This window comes from Bubalus kerabau, chromosome 5 (genome assembly GCF_029407905.1).
Source record: "Bubalus kerabau isolate K-KA32 ecotype Philippines breed swamp buffalo chromosome 5, PCC_UOA_SB_1v2, whole genome shotgun sequence".
Taxonomy (NCBI): Eukaryota; Metazoa; Chordata; class Mammalia; order Artiodactyla; family Bovidae; genus Bubalus; species Bubalus kerabau.
Genome location: NC_073628.1, coordinates 44,385,044 through 44,398,619, shown reverse-complemented (window position 1 = coordinate 44,398,619; position 13,576 = coordinate 44,385,044). Strand labels below are relative to the sequence as shown.

Below are 13,576 nucleotides of genomic sequence, written 5' to 3'. Positions count from 1 at the left end.
GAGGGCATGGCAACCCACTCCTGTATTCTTGCATGGAGAATCCCAGGGACAGAGGAGCCTGGTGGGCTACAGTCCATGGGGTCACAAAGAGTCAGACATGACGGAAGCGACTTAGCATGTATGCACATTTAGTAAGTTGTTTAACAGCTCTGAGTCTCATTCACCCCATGAGTAAAATAGAGACAAAAACAGTTTGAGGGAATTGCGAGAAGATTCATTACTAATTCATATGTGCAGCTCCTGTTGTATATGAAGTGTATCATCTGGGCAGGCCACTTGCTGAGGGAAAGAGAACCCCACAGTTTTCACAGCTCAGAGACAGTGGATGTATCTTTCTTGCTCACAGAACAGGTCAGAGAGGATGGATGAGTGAGCAGTGGCCCTCCTTCGCGCCATCCCTCAGTAACCCAGACCAACAGTGGGCCTGCCGTCTTCATCTGGCTTTCCAAACCTCCCTGAGCATCATCTCTATCCACTTGGCTCAAACGGGGAAGGACACGGAGGCACACACATGGAGGTGTCCGTGAGCTCTGCTTGCTCTGCTTGGGAGTGAAACCTGCCACTCTACTGCCGTTCCAGGATGCCAGGTGTAGCAAAATAAAACACGGAGCAGGCATCCTGTATTTTAACCACTTAAATTTGAATTCCAGATACTTAAGACAGTTTTTTAGTATGAGCCATGTGTCCTATGTCCTATGTCCTATTGGGGACATATTTATACTAAAATGTCATTTATCTAAAATGCAAGTCTAACTGAGTATCCTGTATTTTATTGAGCAATTCTAGAGACACATTCCATTGGTTAGAACTCAATCAAACAGGCCATGTCTGACTACAGCAGAGACTGGGAAATGTAGTTTAGCTGTTTCCTATAAAGAACAGGATGTGGACTTTTTAAGCAACTAGCAGTCTATGTTGTGTGAAGAAATGAACAAAATTTAGGTCCCTTCCCTTTCTCAGTCGTCCAGGAGTTATGGGACCTACGGAACTCTTAGAAATTAGTGGTTCCTGAGCTATGGCATGCAAAAACTCCTGGGATGCTAGCTAAAAGATTCACATTTCTTGCCCCTGCCACACCCCATCCTTTCAAGTCTGGGGGCTCAGAATCGCCCTTCCTAACCAGGTGGCTCGATGGCAGACAGCTCACACCTTGAGCTCTCAGGAACTAGACGTATGTACATGGTGAAGATGGGAGGATCATCTGACAGTCCAGAATGAAGCAGTCTGCCTGGGGGAGGGCACCAGCTTTAGGTGTTTGCATCACAATGGAGAGGGGTGTACTTCTCAACCAGTGTGTGCAGGAAACTGACCTGGAACGCTGGCCTTGAACTTTGGGTTCAGAACACGATTCAAACACCTGCCAAAACTGGCTGGGCGGAAGGTCTGCTGCTTGGCACAAGTCCTTGGTAGACTACAGAAATAAAATAACAAAAAGACAGCAGCACCACTCAGACGTTTTCCATCAGAGTCAGACAGCCCTGGCATAGACTCCCCTCCAAGCTTCATGTCGAAGCTCCGGGGCTGGTGCAGCATGTGTGCAGCCTCTAATAAGCCACCTCCTAGAAGTGATTTGAGTTGCGAAGCTGATTGCTGTCTCAGGCAGTTCAAAGAACGCAAGAATTATTTCTTAACAAATTCCCTTGTAACGGTTGAGATCCCAGCATTCATTCGTATTTATTTTGGAAGCTGGCACCCATCGCTTACAGAACTGGTTGTAAAACTGACAGTCTGCTCCCGTGGAACTCAGGCAGGTGTTACTAACTTTTCCTGAATTGATCTCAACTAGATCACTGTCAGGGATGATGTCGTAACAATTGATTTTTTTTGTTTGTTTTCCAGCTCGGAGAGAATTATCAGTTTTCTTATTTCCATCTCTCCACAGTCTTTTTTCCCCCACTTTTGCTTGCAGCTTTACGACAGCATGTTTCTTCTTGCTTTCTCATTTCAATGTGTACAGTATGCTTGGAAGCACAATGTATGGAGAGGAAATCAATGGGACTTAGTAGTCTCAAAAACAACTCATCCAAGCCCATACACGCGACAGCTATAGAAGATGTTTACACAGGCTGTGGGAAAGAAGGGCATACTCTCTGAACACGATGCATTTGAACCATGTGTCCCCCGAAATTCACATGTTGAAGTGTAACCCCCAGTGCAATCAAATTGAAAGATGTGCTATGCTATGCTTAGTCACTCATTGGTGTCTGGTTCTTGTGATCCCGTGGACTGTATCTGACCAGGCTCCTCTGTCCATGGCATTCTGTAGGCAAGAATACTCCAGTGGGTAGCCATGCCCTCCTCCAGGGGATCTTCCTGACCCAGGGATTGAACCTGTGTCTTCTGTGTCTCCTGAATAGCAGGCGGATTCTTTACTGCTGAGTCACCGGGGAAGCCCCAGTTGAGAGACAGGGCCTTTAAAAGTAATTGAGGTTAAATGAGGAGGTAAGGGTGAGTTCTAATCCAATAGGACTAGTGTCCTTATAGGAAGAGGAAGAGACGCCAGGGTTGCACAAATGTAGAGCAAGGGCCACGTGAGGGCACAGTGCAAGCCAAGGAGAGAGAAATCGAACATGCCAGCACCTCGATCTTGGGCTTCCAGCCTCCAGACTGTGAAAAAATGACTTTCTATTGTTTAAGCCACCCAGTCTGGGGGCTCTTGTTACAGCAGCCCAGGCTGCCTAATCGCCTACCTACACGGGCCCCTTTGAGCAGTAACCCCGGTGCTCTGGTCTTTCCTAATGGGCTCAGGAAAATAGTTCTCTCAGGAGGAAGGTGTACGAGGCACCAGGATGCAAGTTCCAAGCATGCACATCCGGTTGCCCAAACCTGGACTTCACACCGCCCTCCCCTTCTACACTCACCTGCGTCGGGAGCCAGTGCAGAAATACAAGCTTCACAGGGAAGGATGGAGCATGCAATCTTCATCTCTCTGGCAGGGCTGGTCCTAGTCCTGCGGTTTCCAAGCACCATGACCTTGGGCACTGTGACCTTGGGCAGTGCAGTTCTATAGACTCCACTGTTATTGTCTTATTATCTGGAAAACAGGAGAATAATATGGGTTATCACATATCTGTTGCTACAATAATCCAATAGAATAATGAATGTATGAAAGTATTTTATATGATGTATAGTTTAAAACATAGAGTAACATGGAAATGTACACTACCATCTGTAAAATAGATAGCCAATGGGAACTTGCTGTATGACTCAGGGAACTCAAACAGGGCCTCTGTGACAATCTAGAAGGGTGGGATGGGGAGGGACATGGGAGGGGGGCTCAGGAGGGAAGGGACATGGGTGTACCTATGGCTGATTCTTGTTGATGTGTGACAGAAAACCACAAAATTCTGTAAAGCAATTATCCTTCAATTAAAAAAGAAAGAAAGTGGCAAAAAAACCAAAACACAGATCAACTATCAACTACTAACAGGCATACCAAGACTCTGATAGTAGAGGATTATAAAAGTCACTCTGTAACCTTAGGAAAATAATTCAGCAATTTATATTTTAAACTGGAGACTGTCAGTGGGAGTAGGGATCAGCTCTTCCACTGGCTAGAAATTATATTTATTTCTAACAAATATAGTAAGATGTTCTGTGCTAACAAGAGGTCTAATTAAGTGTGACTCCTGAAGATGTAGGCATGAACTAGGATAAATTATAAATAATTCAAGGTATGGGGAAACCTGGTTCCCTAAAGGATAGGGCTCTGGACTCAAAGTCCTAAGTCAGAATCCCATTTTCATCTTTTCTTTACAAATTGTAAAGTACAAAACACAGGCTTCCCTGGTGGCTCAGACAGTAAAGAATCTGCCTGTGATGTGGGAGACCCAGGTTCAATCCCTGGGTCAGGAAGATCCCCTGGAGAAGGGAATGGCAACTTGCCCTGGTATTTTTGCCTGGAGAATTCCATGGACAGGGGACCCTGGCAGGCTACAGTCCATATCATTGCAAAGAGTCAAACATGACTGATACTTTTCACTTTACAAACTGTGTTGTAGGCAGGTTAATCTTCCTAAGGCCCATAGGTTGAAGGTTACATAAAATAATGCGTGCATATAAGAACTACTATCATACTTTTTCTATAGGGAATACAAAAAGTTAAATACAAAATATTTAATACAAATACAAAAAATTAAAGTTTTTTTAATTAAAAAAAATTTTATTGGGACATAGTTACTTTACATTTTTGTGTTGGTTTCTGCTGTACAACGAAGTGAGTCAGCTATATATATATATATATATATATATATATATATTCTCTTCCTCTTGAACATGTGTATATGTCCTCCCCATCAATCCCACTCCCCACAGAGCACCAAGCTGAGCCCCCTGTGCTATACAGCAGATTCCCACAGCTATCTATTTGACATATGATAGTGTATATATTGGAGAAGCCAATGGCAACCCACTCCAGTACTGTTGCCTGGAAAAATCCCACGGATGGAGGAGCCTGGTAGGCTGCAGTCCATGGGGCTGGGAAGAGTCAGACATGGCTGAGCGACTTCACTTTCACTTTTCACTTTCATGCGTTAGAGAAGGAAATGGCAACCCACTCAGTGTTCTTGCCTGGAGAATCCCAGGGACGGCGGAGCCTGGTGGGCTGCCGTCTATGGGGTCGCACAGAGTCAGATACGACTGAAGCAACTTAGCAGCAGCAGCAGCAGTGTATATATATCAGTCCATTCTTTCTTGTCACGGCTCTACCGTGAACCATGAACTCACTGTATGACCTTGAACTCAGTCTTCCTCAGTCGTCATTTTATCTGATTCCTGGGACTTCCTGCTGTTCTACCACACTGCGATTTTAAAACTGACCACTGTGGTTCTGTCACAAGGCTGATTCGAGCTTCTTATGTAACTGTGAAATAAGACTTACAAATAGGACTAAACAGACAAACAACAAAAACAATGAGTTGATTTTAAAACGGCTTTTGGTAAAAACGTTCTACAGAACCACAAATGGAAAACTGTGTCTCATGAACCTAAATATTTTCTTGAATTGGCCATTCAAAAACTGTTTATCGCATACCTACTGTGTGCAGAGCCAGTTCTAGAGGCTGGGAATGTCCCCGGGGCATAGCCTGCTTTGAGGAGCCCACATATGGGACTGCAGGGTTTAGAGCAACTCTTACTACCTGGGGTACAGGACTTGAGAAGGGATCCGGGGGAGAGCCAGCCAAATGCTGAGAGAAGGGTAAAGATGTGGGGTTGGATATGGGTCCCTAACAGTTCTTGGAGAGGGCATCCCTGATGGCTCAGACAGTAAAGAATCTGCCTGCAATGCAGGAGACCTGGGTTCAATCTCTGGGTGAGGAAGATCCCCTGGAGTAGGGCCTGGCTCCCCACTCTGGTATTCTTGCCTGGAGAATCCCATGGACAGAGGAGCCTGATGGGCTGCAGTCCATGGGGTCGCAGAGTTGGACACGACTGAGCAACTAGCACTTTCACTTTCCTTCATGTTTATGAGGCAGAACAATTCCAAATGAGCACAGCTCCGCTGGCCTGGGGCTGTCAACAGTGGAACCAAAGCCACTGTCCTAGTGAGGGGTCTGGGGAGACCCCTCCCAACCATGACCCCCAAAGTCTGTCCTTCCTGACATTCCAGAATCACTCTGTTTCTGAAGCGACCATCAGGCAAAAAGGGTCCAGTAATGAAATCAGTCCTCTGAGGTGTGTGCTTTCCTTTCCCCTCATCTGTGAAAGGAGTCTGACCTCACAGGGGTTTTCTAGAAACAAAATTAGATAATATATGTTAAAGCTGCTCAGAGAAGCCACACAAACGAAAGCTCTCCTCACAGCTGCCACCATTTGTCTCCACAGGATGCGCCACGTGGCACGACCCACTCCAGCCTGCTTCTGCAGCAGATGGCTGCCCGAAATATCAATTGCAGCAATTTTTGCAGCCATCCTTCAGATTCCGTTTAGTGCTCATTATCACCTTTGTGGACTTAGCCCAGCTGCAAGCGCCGGCCGGCTCCATCATACTGTCCCCAAGGCTTGGCTGGGCGATCTGTGGTTTCCGAAGGAGGAGGACGCGAGGGTGGGAAGGCAAGGGCAGGAGCAGACGGCGCGCCCCCAGGGCTGTCTCCCCGCACCTCGGCATCCTGACCCCGGTGCCCACAGAGGAGGGGAGGAACTGGTTCCGCCCGATCCTGGAATGGGGGCGGGGAGTGGCTCTGCAGACTGTGTCTGTAATCAAGAGAGGAGAGCTCCAGCAGGAATAGAGATTCAGATGGACATGAAGAGCAGACCTGTGGACAAAGGGTGGGCGCAGGGAGGAAAAGAGAGGGGGCGTGTGAGACACCGTGGTGGTGTGTCCAATTCTTGTGACCTCACGGACTGTAGCCTGCCAGGCTCCTCTGTCCATGGGATTCTCCAGGCAAGAATACTGGAGTGGGTTGCCATTCCCTTCTCCAGGGGATCTTCCCGACCCAGGGATCAAACCGGGTCTCCTGCATTGCAGGCTGATTCTTTACCAACTGAGCTATGAGAACAGCCCCTGTGAGACACTACCCTGTGTCAAACAGAGAGCTAGCAGGAAGAGGAGGGAGCTCAGCTCACTGTGCTCTGTGATAACCTAGAGGGGTGGCAGAGAGCGGTCCAGGAGGGAGGGGATATATGGACACATGTGGCTGATCCACACGGTTGTACAGCAGAAACCAATACAACGTTGTAAAGCAATTATACTTCAATTAAAAAACAAATTAAAAGAGAGAGAAAAAGAAACTTCAGCAGTGCCAGTCATTGCTTCCATAGGAGGACTCTCATGGCTGTAGAGATTTAGAAGCAGTGTGAGGCAGCGAGAATAGCAATAACTGGCCTCCATGTGTTAGGAAGGAACCATGTGCCAGACTCTCTGCAGGTACTTTACAGACGGCCTACATTCAAATGCCAACCTTGCCCATGCCTACCTGTATGACCTTGAGGATGTTACTTTGCCTCTCTCTGCCTCAGTTTCCTCCTATGTAAAATGCTTTTGTGAGGGTTGCTTGAAATATTATGTACATATATAACATATGAAATGTATATCAATATAAATATATAAAGCATTAACTAATATGTAAAATATATGCTAGAAGATATATAAAATCTATATGCATTTATAAAGCTTGGGAAAATGTCAAGGACATAGATACCATATTCAGCATTGTTATTCATTATTATTGTCATTAATCATCATTATTATTATAAATTATCATTATTACTATGTGCATTTCTTATTGTTGAAGTAACAAATGACCACAGATTTAGTGGCTTAAAACAGCACAAACTTGTTATCTTAAGTCCTGGGGGTCAGAAGTGCTAAATTCATGTCCCTTCCAGAGGCTCCAAGGGAGAATTCATCTCCTCACCTTTTCCACTGCCTGGAGTCTGCCTGCAGTCCTGGGCTCGTGGCTCCTTCCCTGCATTATCCACCTTCTACTTCCATTGTCACATCCCCTTCTTTGACGCTGCCCCTCCTATCACTGTCTTATGTGGAGTCTTGTGATTGGGCCCAACAGAGAAATTCAGGATGATCTTCCCATCTCAAGAGCCTTAATCTCATCTGCCAAGTGCTTTTTGCCGTGAAAGGTAACATAGTCACAGATTCTGGGATAAGGATGTAAACGTATCTGAGGGACCAGTATTTCCCAAGAGTGAAGTATTTGTATGGGGATTTTACAGCAAGGGGCTGAGACTTGGAGGAGTTACAAAAAGCTAAGCATGCTAGAAGAGGTTCTGTATACAGGATGCTCTCCTTGTAAAACCCATATTCTTTGTACCAGCATCTTCTAGCCACGGAAATGAAAGCTCTGAGTCAGCTTCCTAGCTCTGCTACCACGTTGCCAGTGGCTCTGGGTTACTGAGAGATGCCAGTGAGAGAATGACTATGAAGTGGATCTAAATGCTACTTCACAGGTACAAGGCAGCTCTGTTCCTTGTTTGGGTGTCCAGATGGGAAAACCAGGGTTCAGGGAGCTGAGTGATTAGCCAAGGACAGCCAGTAGGTAAATGGTAGAACCAAGATTTCACCTTAAATTTGCTTGACCCCAAGGCAAGTAGTACCTTCATTCAGTAGAAATGATTAAAGAGCCATTGCAAAAGAAATGTGCCTTTGGGACTAGTTGAGGACACAAGGTGTAGCCTTCTAATGCCCTCAAGTACAGAACTTAAATTGCATCTATTCAGTCTTGCTCTTTATGCAGTAAAACCTTCATACTTTCAACATGGACATGGTTGAGATGCACTTCCTGCATTTGACTGGAGCTGATTTTTTTTTTTTTCTTTAACTTACTGCACTCAAATGTAGCAGACCTCCTCCTCTATCTCTGTTTGTGCTACCAAACCACATGGCATAAGCTCTCTAGGGCACGGCTGCCTTCCAGAGGCTGTTCCTGCTTCATTTGGGCTCCTGGTTCTAGCAACTCATACATATGCCTACTTTGTGTAGTAGAGACCGTCTTTGTCATAAACTCACCTATTATACTGAGGGAAGGAGAAGGAAGCCCTGCCCTAGTATATGGAAGACTGTGTACTGTACTGGTTAACAGCTTTGGCTTTGGTAGGAGACACACTTAGATGCAAGCACCAGTCTACCTCTAAGTAGTTCAGACCACTAGGTGTGGTCATGGACAGCTAAGTCAATCAATCACTCTGGGTCCCAGTTTTCTCATCTGTAAAAATGAAGATAACCATCTCTCCCTCATTTGATTTTGCTGATTAAATAATATATGTAAACCACTTAGCGCAGGCCTGGCACCACAGTGAGCACAGAATAAAAGATCGCTTTTATTTCTTCTGATAAAACTCCTTCGTTCTCATCAGAATTAATTTAACTTCTCTTAGTACCAATCACAAAACGCAGTGGCCACAATCATTGGCCTCAGCATGTAAAGGACAAGAACCAGGCGATCGTAAGGTCTTTCATCCATCCTAATGGCACAGTTGCTGCTGCTGCTGCTAAGTCACTTCAGTCGTGTCCAACTCTGTGCGACCCCATAGACAGCAGCCCACTAGGCTCCCCCGTCCCTGGGATTCTCCAGGCAAGAACACTGGAGTGGGTTGCCATTTCCTTCTCCAATGCATGAAAGTGAAAAGTGAAAGAGAAGTCGCTCAGTCGTGTCCGACTCTTAGCGACCCCATGGACTGCAGCCCACCAGGCTCCTCCATCCATGGGATTTTCCAGGCTACAGTACTGAAGTGGGGTGCCATTGCCTTCTCTGAATGGCACAGTTAGACAAAGTCATTTCCTCCTTTAGACCCTAATTTTTAATGCTCAATAAAATGTGGTTTCTGCGTTCAGTTCTGACTAAAATACCAATTCTTAGTCATCTGTCAACACTACCCTCTTTAAACCTTGAGAACAGTCATCCTTCATCATAAAGTCTTTACCAGGTATCCTGATTGAAACCATACTGACACAGAACATTCTACCCTGACGAATAATTTGTGATTCTAGCAAAAGCTGTAACTTCAATCTCCTTCTGAGGAGGAAGCATTCCCATCTAGATCCTGAGAGAATGGGAGAGGTTAGTAGCCCGGGAAAGCAATTAGACTTAGCTTTGATTGCCTCCCACCAAATGGTCACACAGGGTGATGCCATAGCAATCAGGCGAATCCAGCTCTGGGAATAAAGATACAGAGTAATTATCCTTGGAACAGCTCCAAACATTGCAACGTAATTCAGTACAAGTACTCCAGTGGAACTGACTACATTGTTTAATCTTGTTCACTCGCTAAGTCCTGGTTGACTCTTTGCAACCCCATGGACCCATGGACTGCAGCATGTCAGTCTTCCCTGTCCATCACCAACTCCTGGAACTTACTCAAACTCATGCCCATTGAGTCAGTGATACCTTCCAACCATTTCATCCTATGTTTCCCCCTTCTCCCACCCTCAGTTTTTCCCAGCATCAGGGTCTTTTCCAATGAATGAGCTCTTCTCATCAAGTGGCCAAAGTATTACAGCTTCAGCCTCAGCATCAACATTGTTTCATAATGTAAAGCATATACCTACACAACTCTTTCCACCCTCACAGAAAATATAATCACATGTAAGTGACTGGTTCACAGAATCATTCATTCATTTATGGATTCAACCACCTTTACTGAATACCTACCCGTGTGATAGATGTTGAACACATGGGGAAATGCAAATGCAGTTTTTGCCCTCAAGTCTAGTGGGCAAAGCAAACAATCCACGTGATGCCCGTGGGTTAAGGTGATGGAGAACAGTGGCAGTATGCTGATAGCCAGCTCTGGGGGTGGGAGAAGCTCTGATTTTTAGCATTTCCTGATTTCTGTGCTGGAAAAGCTCCCACCGAGGCCGATGTCAAGCTACCAACAAGACATCATTGAACACAAAGTTGGTAAGAGTGACGATAGTTCGTCTTACAAACCAGTACACCCTGGCAGTATAGGGCAGGTTCTCAGAAGCAATGGCAAAGGCTTTCTTGTGCGTTTGACCTTTCAACTAAGAGTTTTCTAAACAGAGAGCTTTTCCCCCAAAAGCTGGGGCACTCAGCTGGGGAACTCGGGATGCACAATATTTATTAAATTCTGAGCAGAGAGTCTGGACCAACCTAAGCTCAGAGAGCCCTTTTGTCATTGAAAGCAGAGCTGCCTGACTGCTGGGTCCCACCTCTGTTTACCAGCATCTAGGAAGAGTCTTTGGCATTCTGGAGTGGTGTGTTTGCTCAGATAATTAGCCACATGCCCCTGGAATAAAAAGTCACTGAACCTGCCATCAGAAGATGTTCCCCTGCGGTGGCAGAGGGAAATCAGCCTCTTTGGTGGAATACAGTTAAATCAACAAGCTGGGATGTTTTAACACATCTCAGAAACTGCCAAGAACCCTAACCAGAGTTTCAGAACATCCCCAAAGCAAAACTTTTCCTGTTTTGTGTAGTGATTCAAGGATACTAGGGAAGTTATTCATGAAATTTAACTCCTCTCTATAGAGTTTAATTCCTTGGTTTAGCCATCTCTAAATGAGGCAGAACCCCTTTGTTTCTTCAGTAAATTTCCGTTTAATGTGTATTTCAGAGTAATAGATCTGTGCAATGTTAAGATTAGCAATGCAAAAATTAACTGCTGCGTGGTCTGAATATTTGAGAAACTCTGCTTGTTTGGCGGGTTTCTTTAGTGCAGGATTTCTCAGAACCTTTATTCTGTGTTAATTATGACAAACTTATCAAGCCATATTTAAGCTATATGTCAGACAATGGGCCAAGCATTTTAAATTTAATCTTTTCATCAAATTTGTGGAAAAGATATTATCATCTACACTTTTTGAGGATGAAACTATAGCTCATAAAATTGAAATACCATGGTCAAGATCATAAACTCAATGAACAGGTTTTGAACCCAAACCTCGCTGACTTCAGAGCCCATTCTCTTAAGCTTTATAAGTTATGCTCCCTAGGCTACAAATCTCTAGCTCTGGGGCAGTATGTGCAGTCTTTTCTAAACATACCTGAGGATTGAATGATTTTCCATAGCACATTTTGCTGTCCCAGTGTTCAATAGTTTGCTTTGTGAAGCCGTGAACCACAGGACCAAAGCACTTATTTTTGTGGATATAAAATAAAGCAAAGGAATACGTAAGGAATCTTGTTTAATAGTTGAAAATCATGGTACAGCTGTAAGGGATAAGAATGACCAAAGTAATATGGAGAGGCAAGGGTAGTGCCCTGGAAAGAGTGCTGGGGTTTAGAGTCTGGAGAAATGGGTTTCTGTCCTGAAAGCAGGTATAACCATGAACAGGTCATTTCACCTCTCAGAGCCTCAGGCTTCTCTGCATCCTGTGAAAGTGTCTTCCCGCTGGTGCTGGATTCAGCCTGCCATGGGCGTCCCACACTCCCTGCATGTCTTGGCTGTGAAGGCCAAAACTACAAGGTCCTGACCAGGCTTTCACTCCATGAAAATGCTGCTGTGCTGCTTCTCGGGAATTGTTTTTGTGCCGTTGGTAATCTTAAAGTGAGAAATGCGCCCGGTGCTGTCCCTCTGGTCGCAGCACAGGCTTGCTCCCTGCTCGCTGTAAGAGCAAGAGAGGCCCTAATCCCAAAGCCCCTCTCTGTGGTGCACCCACTGAGCAGAAAGGCTCTACCTGGCCTTTCTGTGGCCTCTTTGTGGCTGAATGCAACTTGCGGGCTGTGGAACTGTGCGACTATGCTACTCTTGCTACTGATTTTACAGTGGATGATAAAGCCCTTAGTCTCTGACCCAGGAATCTCATGTGTTCTATCTATACCCAAGCAGCTATGTGAGGCTATCTTATTAACGTATGCACTTGTCCTGCTTCTAGCTTTTTTCTGCTCTTGTCAAACTTATTGAGTAAATCCCTAACAGATGGCATCATGAGGGCACGCATGGTGCACCCTAAATTTATAGGGAGAAACACAAAGTACAGGATGTGACCAGTTCCCTGCATCGCTCACTCATTCATTCTTTCAACAGACATATTTTGAGTCAGTGCCCTGTGTCAGGCTCTAAGCAATAAATGCTATGGATGAACATCTCCTGGTTTCAGCAAGCTCTTCATCAACTATAATCAATCAATTCTATAATAAGCAATTAGACAATTGCTGAAATTACAAATGTGTTTTTAAGCAGATTCACACAAGTCCAAAATAAAAGGTCAATTATTCAAAAGTTGTCCAACAATGAGATAATTTATAGGAAAGATGCTGAAATTATCATTGACATAATTAGACAAAGGACTGTATATGTAAGTATCTGGCACTATGTAACTCGTGTGTGACCCCTTATATGTGTGGGTTAGTTGTGTCCGACTCTGCAACCCCATGGACTATAGCTAGCCAGACTCCTCTGTCCATGGGATTCTCCAGGCAAGAATACTGGAGTGGGTTGCTATTCCTTTCTCCAGGAGATCTTCCCGACTTAGGGATCGAACACAGATCTCCTGCTTTGCAGGAAGATTCTTTACCATCTGAGCCACCAGTGAAGCCCTGACCCTTTGTAAGTAAGTGCTCAATAATTCTTTCCTGAATCTTAAATTCAGATGACCTCTATATTACATACATTTGTTCCAATTTTTTCCAAAACCAAGAAAGCAAATTGCTCCCATCAAAAAATAGACAAAATATTAAAATCTATTCAAAATCTAATGAAGTGCCACTATGTTTGAAAGAGCAGTCAAGCCTTTCGTGGCATATGTAATTGCACGCATGCTCAGTCATTTCAGTCCTGCCCTACTCTTTGCAACCCCATGCACTGTAGCCCAACAGGCTCTTCTGTCTGTGAAACTATCCCAGCAAGAACACTGGAGTGGGTTGCATGCCCTCCACCAGGGGTTCTTTCTGACCCACCCAGGAATTGAACCAGGAATTGAACCAGGAAATGAACACATCTCCTGCTTTGCAAGCAGATTCTTTACCCCTGAGCCACCGGGGAAGCTCCAAGGCATGTGATTACCTGTGCGCTAAACAAAGAAATCACACAAAACACCAAGAGCTGTTAGAACATCCTTGGGAGATATTCCGATTTTTAAATTTTAATTTTAATGAATTAGAGGAGCAGAGAAGGAGACAAATTACAATATCTTCTTGTGAAAAGAACTGTTTGCCTTGCT

At 44.9% G+C, this 13,576-nt stretch overlaps 1 long non-coding RNA gene across 1 annotated transcript in view; it reads right to left on the bottom strand.

Annotated features, from left to right (window-relative positions):
* LOC129653836 (uncharacterized) overlaps positions 1 to 13,576 on the bottom strand; it is a 67,899-nt gene that overhangs the window by 30,246 nt on the left and 24,077 nt on the right. The window contains exon 3 of the long non-coding RNA XR_008715230.1: positions 2,862 to 3,034. This is a non-coding gene — a long non-coding RNA (uncharacterized LOC129653836). The remainder of the gene's footprint in view (positions 1 to 2,861; positions 3,035 to 13,576) is intronic.